Genomic DNA, 12,498 nt, shown 5'->3' with positions numbered 1-12,498 from the left:
CCCTAACACAACCCCAGTCCCCAGGAACCTCCATAGCAACCACATCATCGCTTTCTCAAAGACCCTAGCTGTTCCTCTCTCTTTCTCATTCTCGATCTCTCCCTTTCTCTATCTGACGGTGGCTATCAGTTTCAGGCAATGTGGACTGGCCTCTTTTTAGGTTACAATAATAATAATAATAATAATAATAATAATAATAATAATAATAATGATGATGATGATGAGAAAACAAATGAAGATACTTTCTAGTAGGATTTGGTTTGGGCCTGCATCTAGGTAGTTAGTCCAAAAATAAAAAATATATTATCAAAAATCCAAAAAAAACATTAATCTTAACACACTACAAGAAAACTTGTTTTTAGTGGCACTATATTTGTGGCATTTACCAAAAAGTGCCACAAACGTATATTATTCTGGCATTTAATCAGAATGCCATTAATATAAAAACGTATTCGTAGCTAATTAGCAGTTATTTGGTATGAATTTTCTAAAGTGGCACTTAACTTACGGGAGCGTTTGTTTCACGGATTGTAAAATGATTCCCGGGAATGTTTAGGCCGGAATCTACATTCCAATGTTTGGTAGCAGATTTGAAAAAATATTCCCGAGTATCTTTTATTCCTGGGTAAGTCATATGCCCATCCAGAAGCATTTCTCATTCCCATGATGGAGAGGTGGGTAAGTTGAATCCTGAATAGAAGGGAATGAGATTTCTGGTGTGAAATCTCTGAATTGCCACTACCCACTACCAACTACCCACTACCCATGTCTTTTACCGCGAAGGGCATTTTAAGAATTTTACTATCTATTCCCAGGAATATACATTTTGAACCAAACATATATTATAATTATACCCAGGAATATTAAAAAAGATTCCCAGGAACCGATTTTGTGAACCAAACGAATTTTTTAAAAATGTCTGGGAATAACATTCCCATCATAACATTCCTGGGAACAAGATTCCTGGGTATCATTTTCCAATCCGTGAAACAAACACCTTCTACATGCCACTAATTTAAAAACGTATTCCTAGCTAATTAGCAGCTATTTGGTAGCAATTTTCTGAAGTGGCACTTAACTTAAATGCCACAAATAACCCTTTTCAATTTTAATATATAATTGTTTTTTTAACTTTCAATCACACAGTTCTAGATTTTTATACTAAAAAGTAAAAAGAAAAACCTTACATTTTTTTATTTTTTTTCCCTCTCTCCTCCTCCTCCACGAGTGCCCCTTCCTTTTCTGCCCCTTCTTCATCTTTCCCAAACCCTAACACCACCTTCCGCCATGGCACCACCACCAATGACGGAAATAACCGCCACCTCCTTTCCTCCTCCGCCGGATCCCTCTACAAAAACCTCCCTCTTTCACCCACAACTACTGGATCGCTATCGTCCCCTCCAGGGACAGAACTAGGTTGTAAGCATTTGGGGCGCTGGCCCCTGTGCTCATACAAGTTAGTATATGTATATACTATATACCATAGTAAAATCTATATTCGCCCCCCACCCCCTATATAGTGTAATATACTACACAGCCTCTGGCACTTTTAAGAAATAATGAGAAAACCTTACTTTTCCACCACCACTTCATATTATTAGTTGAATAATATTTTGTAAAGTTTACTCTTTTTATTTGAACATAATATATAATGTTTTGTACACACTTACATTAAGAGTATGATAGAAGGAGAAGAGAGGTAAATAAAAAGTGTTTTGTGATGTGATAGAAAATGTAGAGATATAAAAAAAGAAATAAATTAAAAAGAGATGAAAGAGAAAGAGAAGTGTGAATAAATTATTAGTCTTTTTAGTTAGATAAAAAAAAATTTAGTTATAATATCACAGCAATATTGCTTTCTTGCCTGAATGCCAAAAATTACAATTTTCAAATAACTCTATACAATGTCAATATTAACAACATCCCTACCACCAGACAACATCTTTACTCATTTTATACTAATATACATACAAAATAAATATATTAGGGAAGTAATATATTTACACAGAGAAATAAAAGAGGAAGAAGACAAATATATAAGGGTTGATGTGCTATAGAAAGAAGAAAAAAGTGAAAATGATACTGAAAAAAAATATAAAATTAGTTATTGTTAAAAAGAATATTTTAACAATTATTCCAATTAATTTTGGGACATATGATGATAATTGAATCTAATTTTACAGGAATGCTAATAGTATAAGTTAGATATTGTAATTTCTATTTAGCATGTGTTAAATTTTCGCCCCCTTAAACGATTTTTTCTGGTTCCGTCCCTGGTCCCCTCCGCCGCCTCCTCATCGATCTCAACGGCACCACCAACACCACCTTCCACATTGACGTCCAATTCAAACTCCGAGAATGAAGGTTCGCGAAGGTGATAACGAACACAATTTGGCATCGAGGTTTGCATGAAGATGACGGAGATCGCGTGAAGGTGAAGGTGCTCTCTGTTTCTTGCTCAGAAATTCTGGATGGTAAGATTCTCGATCCAAAGTTTCCATTCCAACTTCGTTTCTCGTTCCACAATCTAAGATTAACAGTGGCACACGTTTATGTGATTTTCGTTGCATGTTTTCCATTTAGTTTTGCTTGCTGAAACGATTATAATTGAATGCACTCAGTTGTTAGGTTTTTGTTACTATTATTGTGGACATTGTATTAGAATTGAATGGTGTGGATTTACAGATTGAGTTTGAGAGTTCATTTTTCTTGCGGATTCTGAAATTACCTTACGCAATGCCACTGGATTATCTGAAACGTGTTGAAGTTGTCAGGAGGCTGAATTGCTCGTCCCCGTTTTGCTTGTTACGCCGAAATTCGTGAGTTCATTTCGCCGCGTTCTACTTGATCTGATTAATCTGAAATGGATTTTTGGCTGTATGTATGTGTTTTGTGAATTGTGTGATATCCAGTGGGATTAGTAGTTGTTGTCCGTCTCAAGGATAGAAATGTTTGTTCATAGACTGATGTTAATGATAATTTCCTTTGCTCTGAGATGAATTCCATATTAGTATATTACCAAATCAATTTTATGCTGATATTTCCTTATTCGTTAACATGTAAGAATGTATGTGCATGCTTGTTTTGATTGTCTATTTTTATTTGGTCATTTGATGTTAGTTTCAGTGTGCATTACATATATTCTTTAAACCGCCTGACCTTTCTACATTAAGACAAGTTTCTGTCACAGGTTATTTCCTATTGGTTTCTGCTTTTATCTTTGTCCTTCATTATTTGCCTTGCTCTTTTTATGCAACAATGTTCTGTGCTGAAGTTAGTTTGAGATATGCACTTTATATGAGCATTATTTTCCCTTTGTCATACAAACTTATTCTGCTTTTGATTCAAATTAATTTTTTGTCTGATTTCTATTGTACAATAGACTAAGTGACTGATTCAAGGGCTTTTGATACACTTTTACCTTTACTCTGAGAAATGCAAAAGTCATGCTACCAAAGCATAGCTCTTACTATCTTTTCTTTTATTAGAATTTTTTTGGCATCGAGGTATGCGTGAAGGTGATGGAGATCGCGTGAAGGTGAACACAATTTGGCATCCTTTGTCATCTCCCTTAACAAAATATTATAGTTTAAGAGCTTTCTTGAGATGAGATAAAGAGTGTTCACAATAAAGAGGAAATTCAGTTCACTTTAGAGGATGACGCTTTGGTAAAAGTCTTTGATTAACTCTTAGATTAATATACTACTACTGATTAACAAAGTACTGTCAAGAATGATGGTGTGCGTCCCATGATAATTAGTTTTATGGGCTTTTTGCATTTTCTAATTTATGCCTCCCATGTTAAGAATGATGGTGTGCGTCCTGTAAATGTTTTAAACACTGCATCATGTGATGGTGTTTATCTAATGTCAAGCTAGTAATCATATCAAGCAATTTATTGTATTGTAATGTCTGGTTTTGCATGTCTATAGGGTTCTTGGTGCAAATTATACAGACAAAATGGGGTAATCTATGATATAATATGCAGATTTCCCCAAGTTTTCATTATGTTAGTTACCCTTATGTATAGTTTGTGCATACCATTTTTCATAGTTTGTGGTTGACAAAATGGGGTAATCTGTGATATAAGGATGACTGTTTTTTTAATTTTTTTTCACCTTTGTTAAGTTCCTCTATTCCTTACCGTTGTGTTCTGCTTTGATTTTAATTTTGGTTTTTGCAGAGGTAGCATTGAGATTGGCAACTTGGAAGCACCTATTGGCATCTCGGCTTGTATGATGTGGGATTTGATTTCCCTAACATGTCTATTTGCACCTACTGAGCTTCCGGTTCAACGAGCTATCCTTCTTCTGCAGGTTTCTTCTTCCTCTTTTGTTATGGTTGATTTTACTTAAAGATGATGGATGTGTGTTATGAGTGGAAGACAGCCAGAGGGATTCCAAATTGCCATATGGGGTTCTTATACCTGAATTCTTCTGGCCGAATCGAAGACTGACTTAAAGATGGAATGGAAATGAGGATTTTTAACGACTGACTCTTTTAAGCCACTAAGATTCGTACAAAGTTCCTGAAGTTCCTGAGAATGTCAAGGTACCGCTTCTGCTCTTGCATTATGATTATCTGTTACTTCATTTATGTGTGGTGGAAATCAAAGGACGAGTGTTTTTCTTTTCACCTTTGTTAACTTCCTCTATTCCTCTCACCCTTTTGCTTTGTTTTGATTTTAGTTTTGGTTTTTGCAGAGGTAGCATTGAGATTGACAACTTTGAAGGCATCTATTGGCATCTAGGTCTGATGTGGGATTTGATTTCCTGACAGTTGATGAGCGGCCCCTTGTTACTTTCAATGCTATTTTTATTTCATAGGTATAGACATAGTTCATTCTGTTGTTTATATGAGTAATTTTCTGAAGATATATTATTGAAAGGAACATTGCACTTTTCTGGGTTTCTACTCTATTTTTGAAGCTTTGTAGTTTCGAGGACGAAACTTTTACATAGAAACTTTAACAAGTACTAGATTATAGCAATCTCTTATGTGTTCAGTTTCGCTGACTCTGGTTTAAATTTGACATAATCTATATATTTTGTCAATGAGTTTGCATCCAAACTATGTTTAGTTTCACTGACCATGGTTTAAATTTGACATAATCTATCCATTGTGTCTATGAGATTGCATAGGAAGTAGTACTGGTCTAGCAAAAATCATGGCTCTGGAAAAAAAAGGAAGTATAATTAATTATTGAAAAATATTAATGAATATTCATTTTATTGGTAATATCAATAATGTGAGAGTAGTAACATGTAGCCTTTTGTGGCATTTATGAAGTGCCAGTAAAGTTTGAGGCGAATACAATATAAATTCATTTTGTGGCATTTAAAAGATGCCAAAACAATTTGTGGCACAGAAAACCGGCATTTAAGCAAAAAATGCCACAAATCAGTTGTGGCACCTGTAATAGAGGCATTTAAGGGGAATGCCAGTAATAACACTTGTGACATTTATTAAATGCCACAACTTAACAATATCAATGCCACCAAAAATTCATTTTTTTGTAGTGACGTGAAATTCCTTTATCAAAAATGCCAAAACATGTTTTCCATTATCAAAACCCAAAGTTTTTTTTTCAAGAAAATGACAAAAAAATCTTCTCCAAGACTTCAAGAATCAAGTAATAGTACTACGTAATTTTAGTGTGTGTTCAGAAAGAATACGCAGGCCGAGATATAAGACACCCCAAAATAAAAAGTCTCCTAAAAAATGACTTCTTCTAGGCTTTAAAATCACAATTACATACGTCTTGACTTCTCCTAGAGCTATGAAGACACGGAAATCTATTTTCTTCATACACCCCAAAATAAAGGCTTTTTTCAAGCCCTTCTCATAAATCAAGTTTTCTCAAGTTAATCTTGCAAAAAACTCAAAAATATGTTTGCCTTGATTCTCTCCATGGAGGATATGTAGGTGAAGGCCCAGAGTTTGTCAAACACAAAAATTAAAAAAAAGGTCAAGTTTGTTCTAGTATAATGAACTCTCCATTTCACTTAAAGATACTCAGGCGCAAGCTTCAAAAGCTATCGGGGCGGATTTGTACATTATGTTTTTTCTTTATTATTAGTTGAATTAAAACACATAAAATGAAATGATAAAAACGAGAAGAAAATTTTTCTTGGACAAAACAAATTTTTGAAAGCTAACATATTGATTAAAATGTCATATTTTCATTAATTTTTAAAATTTTCTGCTTTTTCTACTTTTCTAGATTATTAATTTTTATTTTCTTGATAAGTAATAATTCATTCACACTTCACTTTCTCTTTCATATCATTTTCACACACTTTTCTTTATTTCTTTCTCTGCATTTCTTGTCACATCACAAATCATATTACTCATTTCTCTCATTTTTCTTCTTATTAACCTAAGGTGGAGGTGAAAATGGAATGTGAACAAACCATTATTTCTTTTCTTGATGAACTACCTCGAACCCCTTAAGAGCATCTCCAACAAGGAGATCTTAATTTGAGACTTAACTAATTTTTTGTGGGCTGGTGTAGGGAGCCATGATCTGATGACATAGAATATCCAGTGACAATCCCTCTAGCATTCTCATTTTACATGCCAAGGCAGACAAGGAGGTTCCGACCACCAGTTCCCGATCCACCACCATAGCCTCAGCTCGAGGTGGATCTCGTTCCTCAGCATGGTGTAGAACCCGCCCCTCAGTACGGTGTGAATTTCGTCCCTCAGAGAGGACCAGTTCAAGCTACACTAGTTCAGGTCAGGAGCATGCAGCAGCCCTTTGAACTTGGTTAGGCATTACGAGAGTCTGTGGGTTCACCGCCCCGGAGGACGGCTCCATGCCTTAGGACCACCGCTCGGAAGAGAGTGCATCCACCCGACTTTTCCAGAGATGTCCGGATATACCGGCAGAGGTTTATGAGAGCAGACGACTTGGGGGAGAGAGTATCGGTACCAGTGCAGGAGGAAGGAAACAACAGAGAGATGGAGGAGGAGCCAGAGGAGGAGATGAATGGGGAGTGAAGCGTACGGTCCGATGAAATTTCTATCAGTTCTTACTGCTATTTAGTTTTACTTTATGTTGTTTGGCGGGGACATGTATGTCCTCTCTTGAACACTCTATTTGATTCTGTTATGTGTACTCTATAGTGGCTCTATGCCACGGATGCTTGTGTGTGTGATGCTAGTTATTCTGTCACTAATATGTTTGTTTTAGATGCATGGTCATTCCCCTGAAGGGATGGAAGGGAACTCTTAGACTAATGACGGTCTTAGTGGTCCCTGAGTTTAGATTATAATTAGTAAGGATTAGCTGTAGCAAAAAAAACTCGTGTCACTCGCTCCTGAGGTGGTAGGAGTTGGGTGAAGTCGTCACTCATGGAAGGGGGACGCGACATATAAGGTAGATAATGAAGCTCTGGACGATCCAAGTTATGGACAATATTTTCTTGGACAATAGAGGTCATATCATTCTTGTGCGGATGATATCAGGATATGATGATAATACTTGATAGAGATAGTCTCTTGGTTTTGTACACCTCAACCGAATTTTCTTCGGGGGTTTAGTCTCCGTGCTTTGCATATGCCTTTCTCATTCTTCATTTTGATCTTCATTTATATCTTTGTCATTTTGTCATCATTAAAACATTTCTTCTCATTATGTGAGAACTCGTTTTGACTTTAGAGTCTTGAATTGTGTTTAGAAGCTGAATTATATAAGATTATCCTCCTCATACTTGCTTTAAACCATGCTGGATTTTCTTGAACACTTAGATTCATCGTGGATTAAGTGTTGGAAGAGAGATGTTTCTATCGATGATGAATGGGGAGGCAGAGAGGTTTCTAAACAAATCTTAATATATAAACTAATGAAAAGTTGAATGTTTTCTTCTAAAGCAATAAACACAGAGAGATTGACAAATGCACAAAAAAAATAGTTTGATTTTTTTTTGAAGCATGTGACTGGAGAATGGAGATGGCTAATCTTTCTCTAAAGGAGGGATTAGATGTGGGTTGTGGAGTGATAGTAAAATTTATTATATATTTTAATAATGAATATATATTATATGTGGCTTTATCTGTGGTAAACAAATATTTAATACCGATGTAACAAATTGTGACAAGCAAATATATAATAATGGTGACTTCAAATATCTAACTATGAGATTTTATAATGATGTAATAGCACCTATAAACCAGAAAATGGTAGAGAATTAAATTGTGTGCATTATTTCCATTATTGACTTGGTCATGACAAACATTTATACTAATTCTATTCTCTAAGATATATGGATGAGATAAAGAGTTGCTTCGCGAGGAATGCAACTTTCTTATTAGTTAAGGTTTCTATAAGGGTTGGTCCATTCAAATTAATGACAACTATATATTTATTGTGTAATCTTCGTTGACTTTTATATGACAAATTATGGGTATGACTTCTATACTTTTGAGAGTAAAATAAGTCACCACACTATTTATTGAGTTGTTTTTAGTGACTTAATTTACCGACGAAAATGCTTAAAGTTACGAATCAAAACTTTGTGAAACGAAATGAACTATTATGATTGGTTAAAGATTAATAATGTTGGGGAACGACTCCATGTTTTTCTCAAATAACAAGTTTTAAGTGGATGGAAAAATGATTGTTGGGTTTCATCAAGATTTTCTTTCGTAATAATTAGAACCACTCATAGAAAAGAAAAAGTCAAGACCTTTCTATGAGAGTAATGGATGGAGAAAGACTCTTCTAGGGTTCACTTTTCCTCAGCAAGTTGTGGGACGGCGACAAGAGTTGTGGGGCATGGTTATGCGCCGCCTGGTCACGAATTTTAAGGCAGGGACTAACGACAATGATGGAGGGGAGCCAGGGGACGATCAAGAAGGAGATGACGACATTGTTCAAAACAATGTTGAAAAAATTTGCATAGGGCTTAGCTTGGTTGGATCTAGCATGGTGGCTCCTTCGTCCGGCGAGGGTTCATGCGTTGTTGCTCTTTCGTCCGACGGGGTGTGTGCGAAGACTCTTTCTTAGGAGTGGGTGGTATAAAGACAAGCAACAATGACATTTTTCTTCAAAGGAGGGAGAAGGGGTTTCTTGTTGTTTGATTTTCACTCCCTTTATGGATGAGATCTCAGATTGTGTGTCGGTTATCACAAAATTCGGGGGCTTTTTGCCCAATTTGGAAGGGTGGTAATAGTTTTTTTCCAGAGGAAAAAGAAGTTTTGGAGGTTTTCCAAGTTTGAGGTTTGCGAGATTCACTTCAATGGAGGTTGCGTCTCAGACTATTAACCTCCTTAATGACTTTCAATTAGGTGGAACATCCTTGTGTGTGGCTTTAGCGAGATTCCTGCTGGTCGGCGTTTAACGTCCTTGTCCAGAGTGTCATCTTGATAGGTAAAAGCTTAGGTATGAAGTACGATTTCACAGATAATCCTGCTCTCTAATAGATTTTTGCTCTGATCAACGAGCGCAAATCTTCTTTGGTTAGTACAAGTTATCTCTGGTATAGTTTTTGAGTTTTGATTACTGTTTCCAAGTTTGTGGGTTATTGGGTGTTTGGCTTTTGGCTTTAGGGCTCTTCTAGTTCTTCTTTGGTCCTTTTCTGGTTAGGTTGTTATTCTCTGCTGGTTGGGTTGTTGCCGTCTTGGTTAGTTTTTGTGCCCTTTCAGAGGAAGGTTTTATATCTTTAATAGTGAGATAACTTACGTTAGTCTCTAAAGTGAATCTACCCACTTTACTAGAGCCATTTCTAGAGTTAGGGTTTATACCTAATGTTTTGTTTCACACTTTCCTTATTTCCTATAGTATTTTATCTTGTTGTTTCTACTCTTCTAGTGTGTTAAGGTATGTTTTAAATCTCAAATCTTTAAATTGCATACATTTTTTAGCTTGTTTATTTATGTTTATTATTTTGTTGGGTATTTATTTATTGGTGGTTGGTGGTTGTACTGCTTGGTTGCCTAACTATTATTTTACTTTCTTGCAATATTTCTATTGTGATTCAAATATGGTTTCTGTCATTGTTTTGTTTTTATTACATAAATTCAAATATTAGGAATGTATCTCGAAATATGACAATATATAAGCATTTTGTTTGTGAATAATATGTAATATTCAAACTATCACAACTTATATTTAAACTATAATAACAACACCTTGGCATTTACATGAACTCAGTTACATGAATTTAAACTCTTGTTATACGTAAATTTGTATTAAAACTATAATAGTTGTTTTTGTTACACGAGGGTAAACAATCTTTTACATTATTTTATAGACTATTGTGGCTACATTCAATCATTTTACTTCCTTTTATATCATAAAGAAATCGAATAATAAAAATAGAGATCATGAATAATTGTATTTGATCAATTAATATACTTCAATATCCAATAAATTGGTAGCAAAAAGAGTTGAGAAAAGAGGAATATAAATAATTGTGTTGGCTACCCAACACCAAAGGTCAATGTTAGTCAGTATAGATGTGAACAATATCACCTTCCTTATTTTACATGTTCATTTGTTTTTGAAGATTAAAGTAAGGTTTTAATTTTTTTATCATTGTAGTTTAAGATGCAAAACTGAAAGAACTTTGTACAAAGGTGAAACACAAGTTCAGCTAGTATATGCTACAATGGTCATAATCAAATTTATCAAAATGAACTATAAGATGGATATTTTTTTTTTGAATATTAAAACATAATTCTTGACACAAATGATTAAAACTCCAACAATAAAGTTAACTTTTCGTCCACAATTTTAAGCACATCATATTCAACAAAGATTGATCAAATTTGAGACGGAATTATAGATCCAGTTATAATGTGTAAGGTCAAAACAAGTTCTCATATAAGGAGAAGAAATATTTTAATGATGACAAAACGACAAAGCAACTACTAAGATTGACATAAAGAATGAGAAAGACAAATGCAAAGCAAGGAGAGCGAAACCTCGAAGAAAATTTAGTTGTTGTGTACAAAACCAAGAGACCATCTCTATCAAGAATTATCATCATCTTCGGTATCACCCGCACAAGCAGGGTCTGACCTCTATTGTCGAAGAAAACATTGTCTATAGCTTGGATCGTCCAACGCTTCATTGTCCACCTTATACACTAACCAAGGACTCAATCGTCTGACCAGAACTTTTATCCAAAGTATCTTATTACAAAGTGACTTGTAGTCATGAAGAATGAGTTAGGTGAAAGAAAATCAAATCGTCCGTTGAAGAAAGAGAATCAAAGAGCTATATATGTTGACGTGTGACTTTCCTAAGTCTAACAAGAGTACAACAATCAAAGGCAAAGTACAGAGTTCAAGTCATCAAAAAGCTATGAAGCACCCATATTTTCCAAAATAAGAAAAGTCATATCTGACACTTAGCATCAACAGTCAAGAAGATTTCAAGGCACAACATAGTTATGAATACTCATGGTTTAAAAGAAGTAACAAAATTACAATTCATAACTATCATGGATGATGAAGATATGCTAAAGGCTCACATATGAGCCACTTATTCTTCATCTCTCTGACCCAAGTCAAATCATTTACTCCTAGAGTACTTGTGGTTAGAACAAGTCTTTTCTACATCTACTCTCTCTAATGTCTATAAGAAGATCATCTAGAAGCTACCCAAAAATGAACAAGCTTTGCAACGATCAAATGATGAAGACATAGTATAAATTAGAATATTCGAAAAGATCTAGGTGGGTGTGTCTGTGTGCGCGTGAGAGAGAGAGAGAGAGAGAGAGAATTCGCAAATAGAGTGAGATAGAGCAGAGAGAGCACTAAAATTGTGAGAGACACACGGTGCAGAAACTGAGGGCGAGATCATACAAATCATGAGATAGTGCACGAGTAATGAGTTTACATGAGCTAGAAATTTTCATCAAGAAAAAGAATTGTTCTTACAACTCTCGAGAATAAAGGTTTAAGGTAAGCAAGAATATGTACTCCAAGACCTTAAAGAAAAAGTATGAGTGAAAAAGAAGAAAGAAAATATTCAAATAAAAAAAGACAAGTTCTAAGCCTTAGAGTGAAAAAGAAAGAATGAAAAAGAAGAAAGAAAAGACTCAAATGAAAAGATACAAGTTCTACGTCTGAAAGAGAAAAAGCAAAGAGTTGTTGAGGTCAAAACACTTCAAAATCTAGTCGATACTTTGATCAAGTCATGTTGATCAGGATTGAGAGCACCTTGAATCTATTAGCTTTATTCTATACAGCTCTTAGAGATGAATGCCTTTATAAGAGATCTATAAGCATATCTGCAGTGTGTGCCAACTGTACCTCATGTAACCCAAATATAATTCTTGACAAGCCGGATGAGGCTTGTCCAAAAATACAGGTAAGGAGAAGTCCTAAGAATTCTCTTGAGTGCATGTAGAGGCACGGGAAAGAATACTTTTGTGTTCATGGCTAGGCATGGGAAAGAATAGATGCGAGTATCTGGAGAGGCATGAGAAAGAATACTTGTTAAGGAGAAGTCCTGATAATACTTGTAAGGAGAAGTCTTTCATACTT

General features: G+C 35.1%; 1 long non-coding RNA gene across 1 annotated transcript; it reads left to right on the top strand.

The window, feature by feature from the left end:
- The first annotated feature begins 2,251 nt into the window (after positions 1 to 2,251).
- LOC130731730 (uncharacterized) lies at positions 2,252 to 4,999 on the top strand. Its single transcript, XR_009016800.1, has 5 exons — positions 2,252 to 2,474; positions 2,686 to 2,819; positions 3,489 to 3,538; positions 4,184 to 4,551; positions 4,704 to 4,999. It is a non-coding gene; the product is annotated as an uncharacterized LOC130731730 (long non-coding RNA).
- The last annotated feature ends 7,499 nt before the right edge of the window (positions 5,000 to 12,498 follow it).

Source organism: Lotus japonicus, chromosome 1 (assembly GCF_012489685.1).
Source record: "Lotus japonicus ecotype B-129 chromosome 1, LjGifu_v1.2".
NCBI lineage: Eukaryota > Viridiplantae > Streptophyta > Magnoliopsida > Fabales > Fabaceae > Lotus > Lotus japonicus.
Note: the sequence above shows the minus strand (reverse complement) of the source record. Positions and strands in the feature narration are given on the sequence as shown.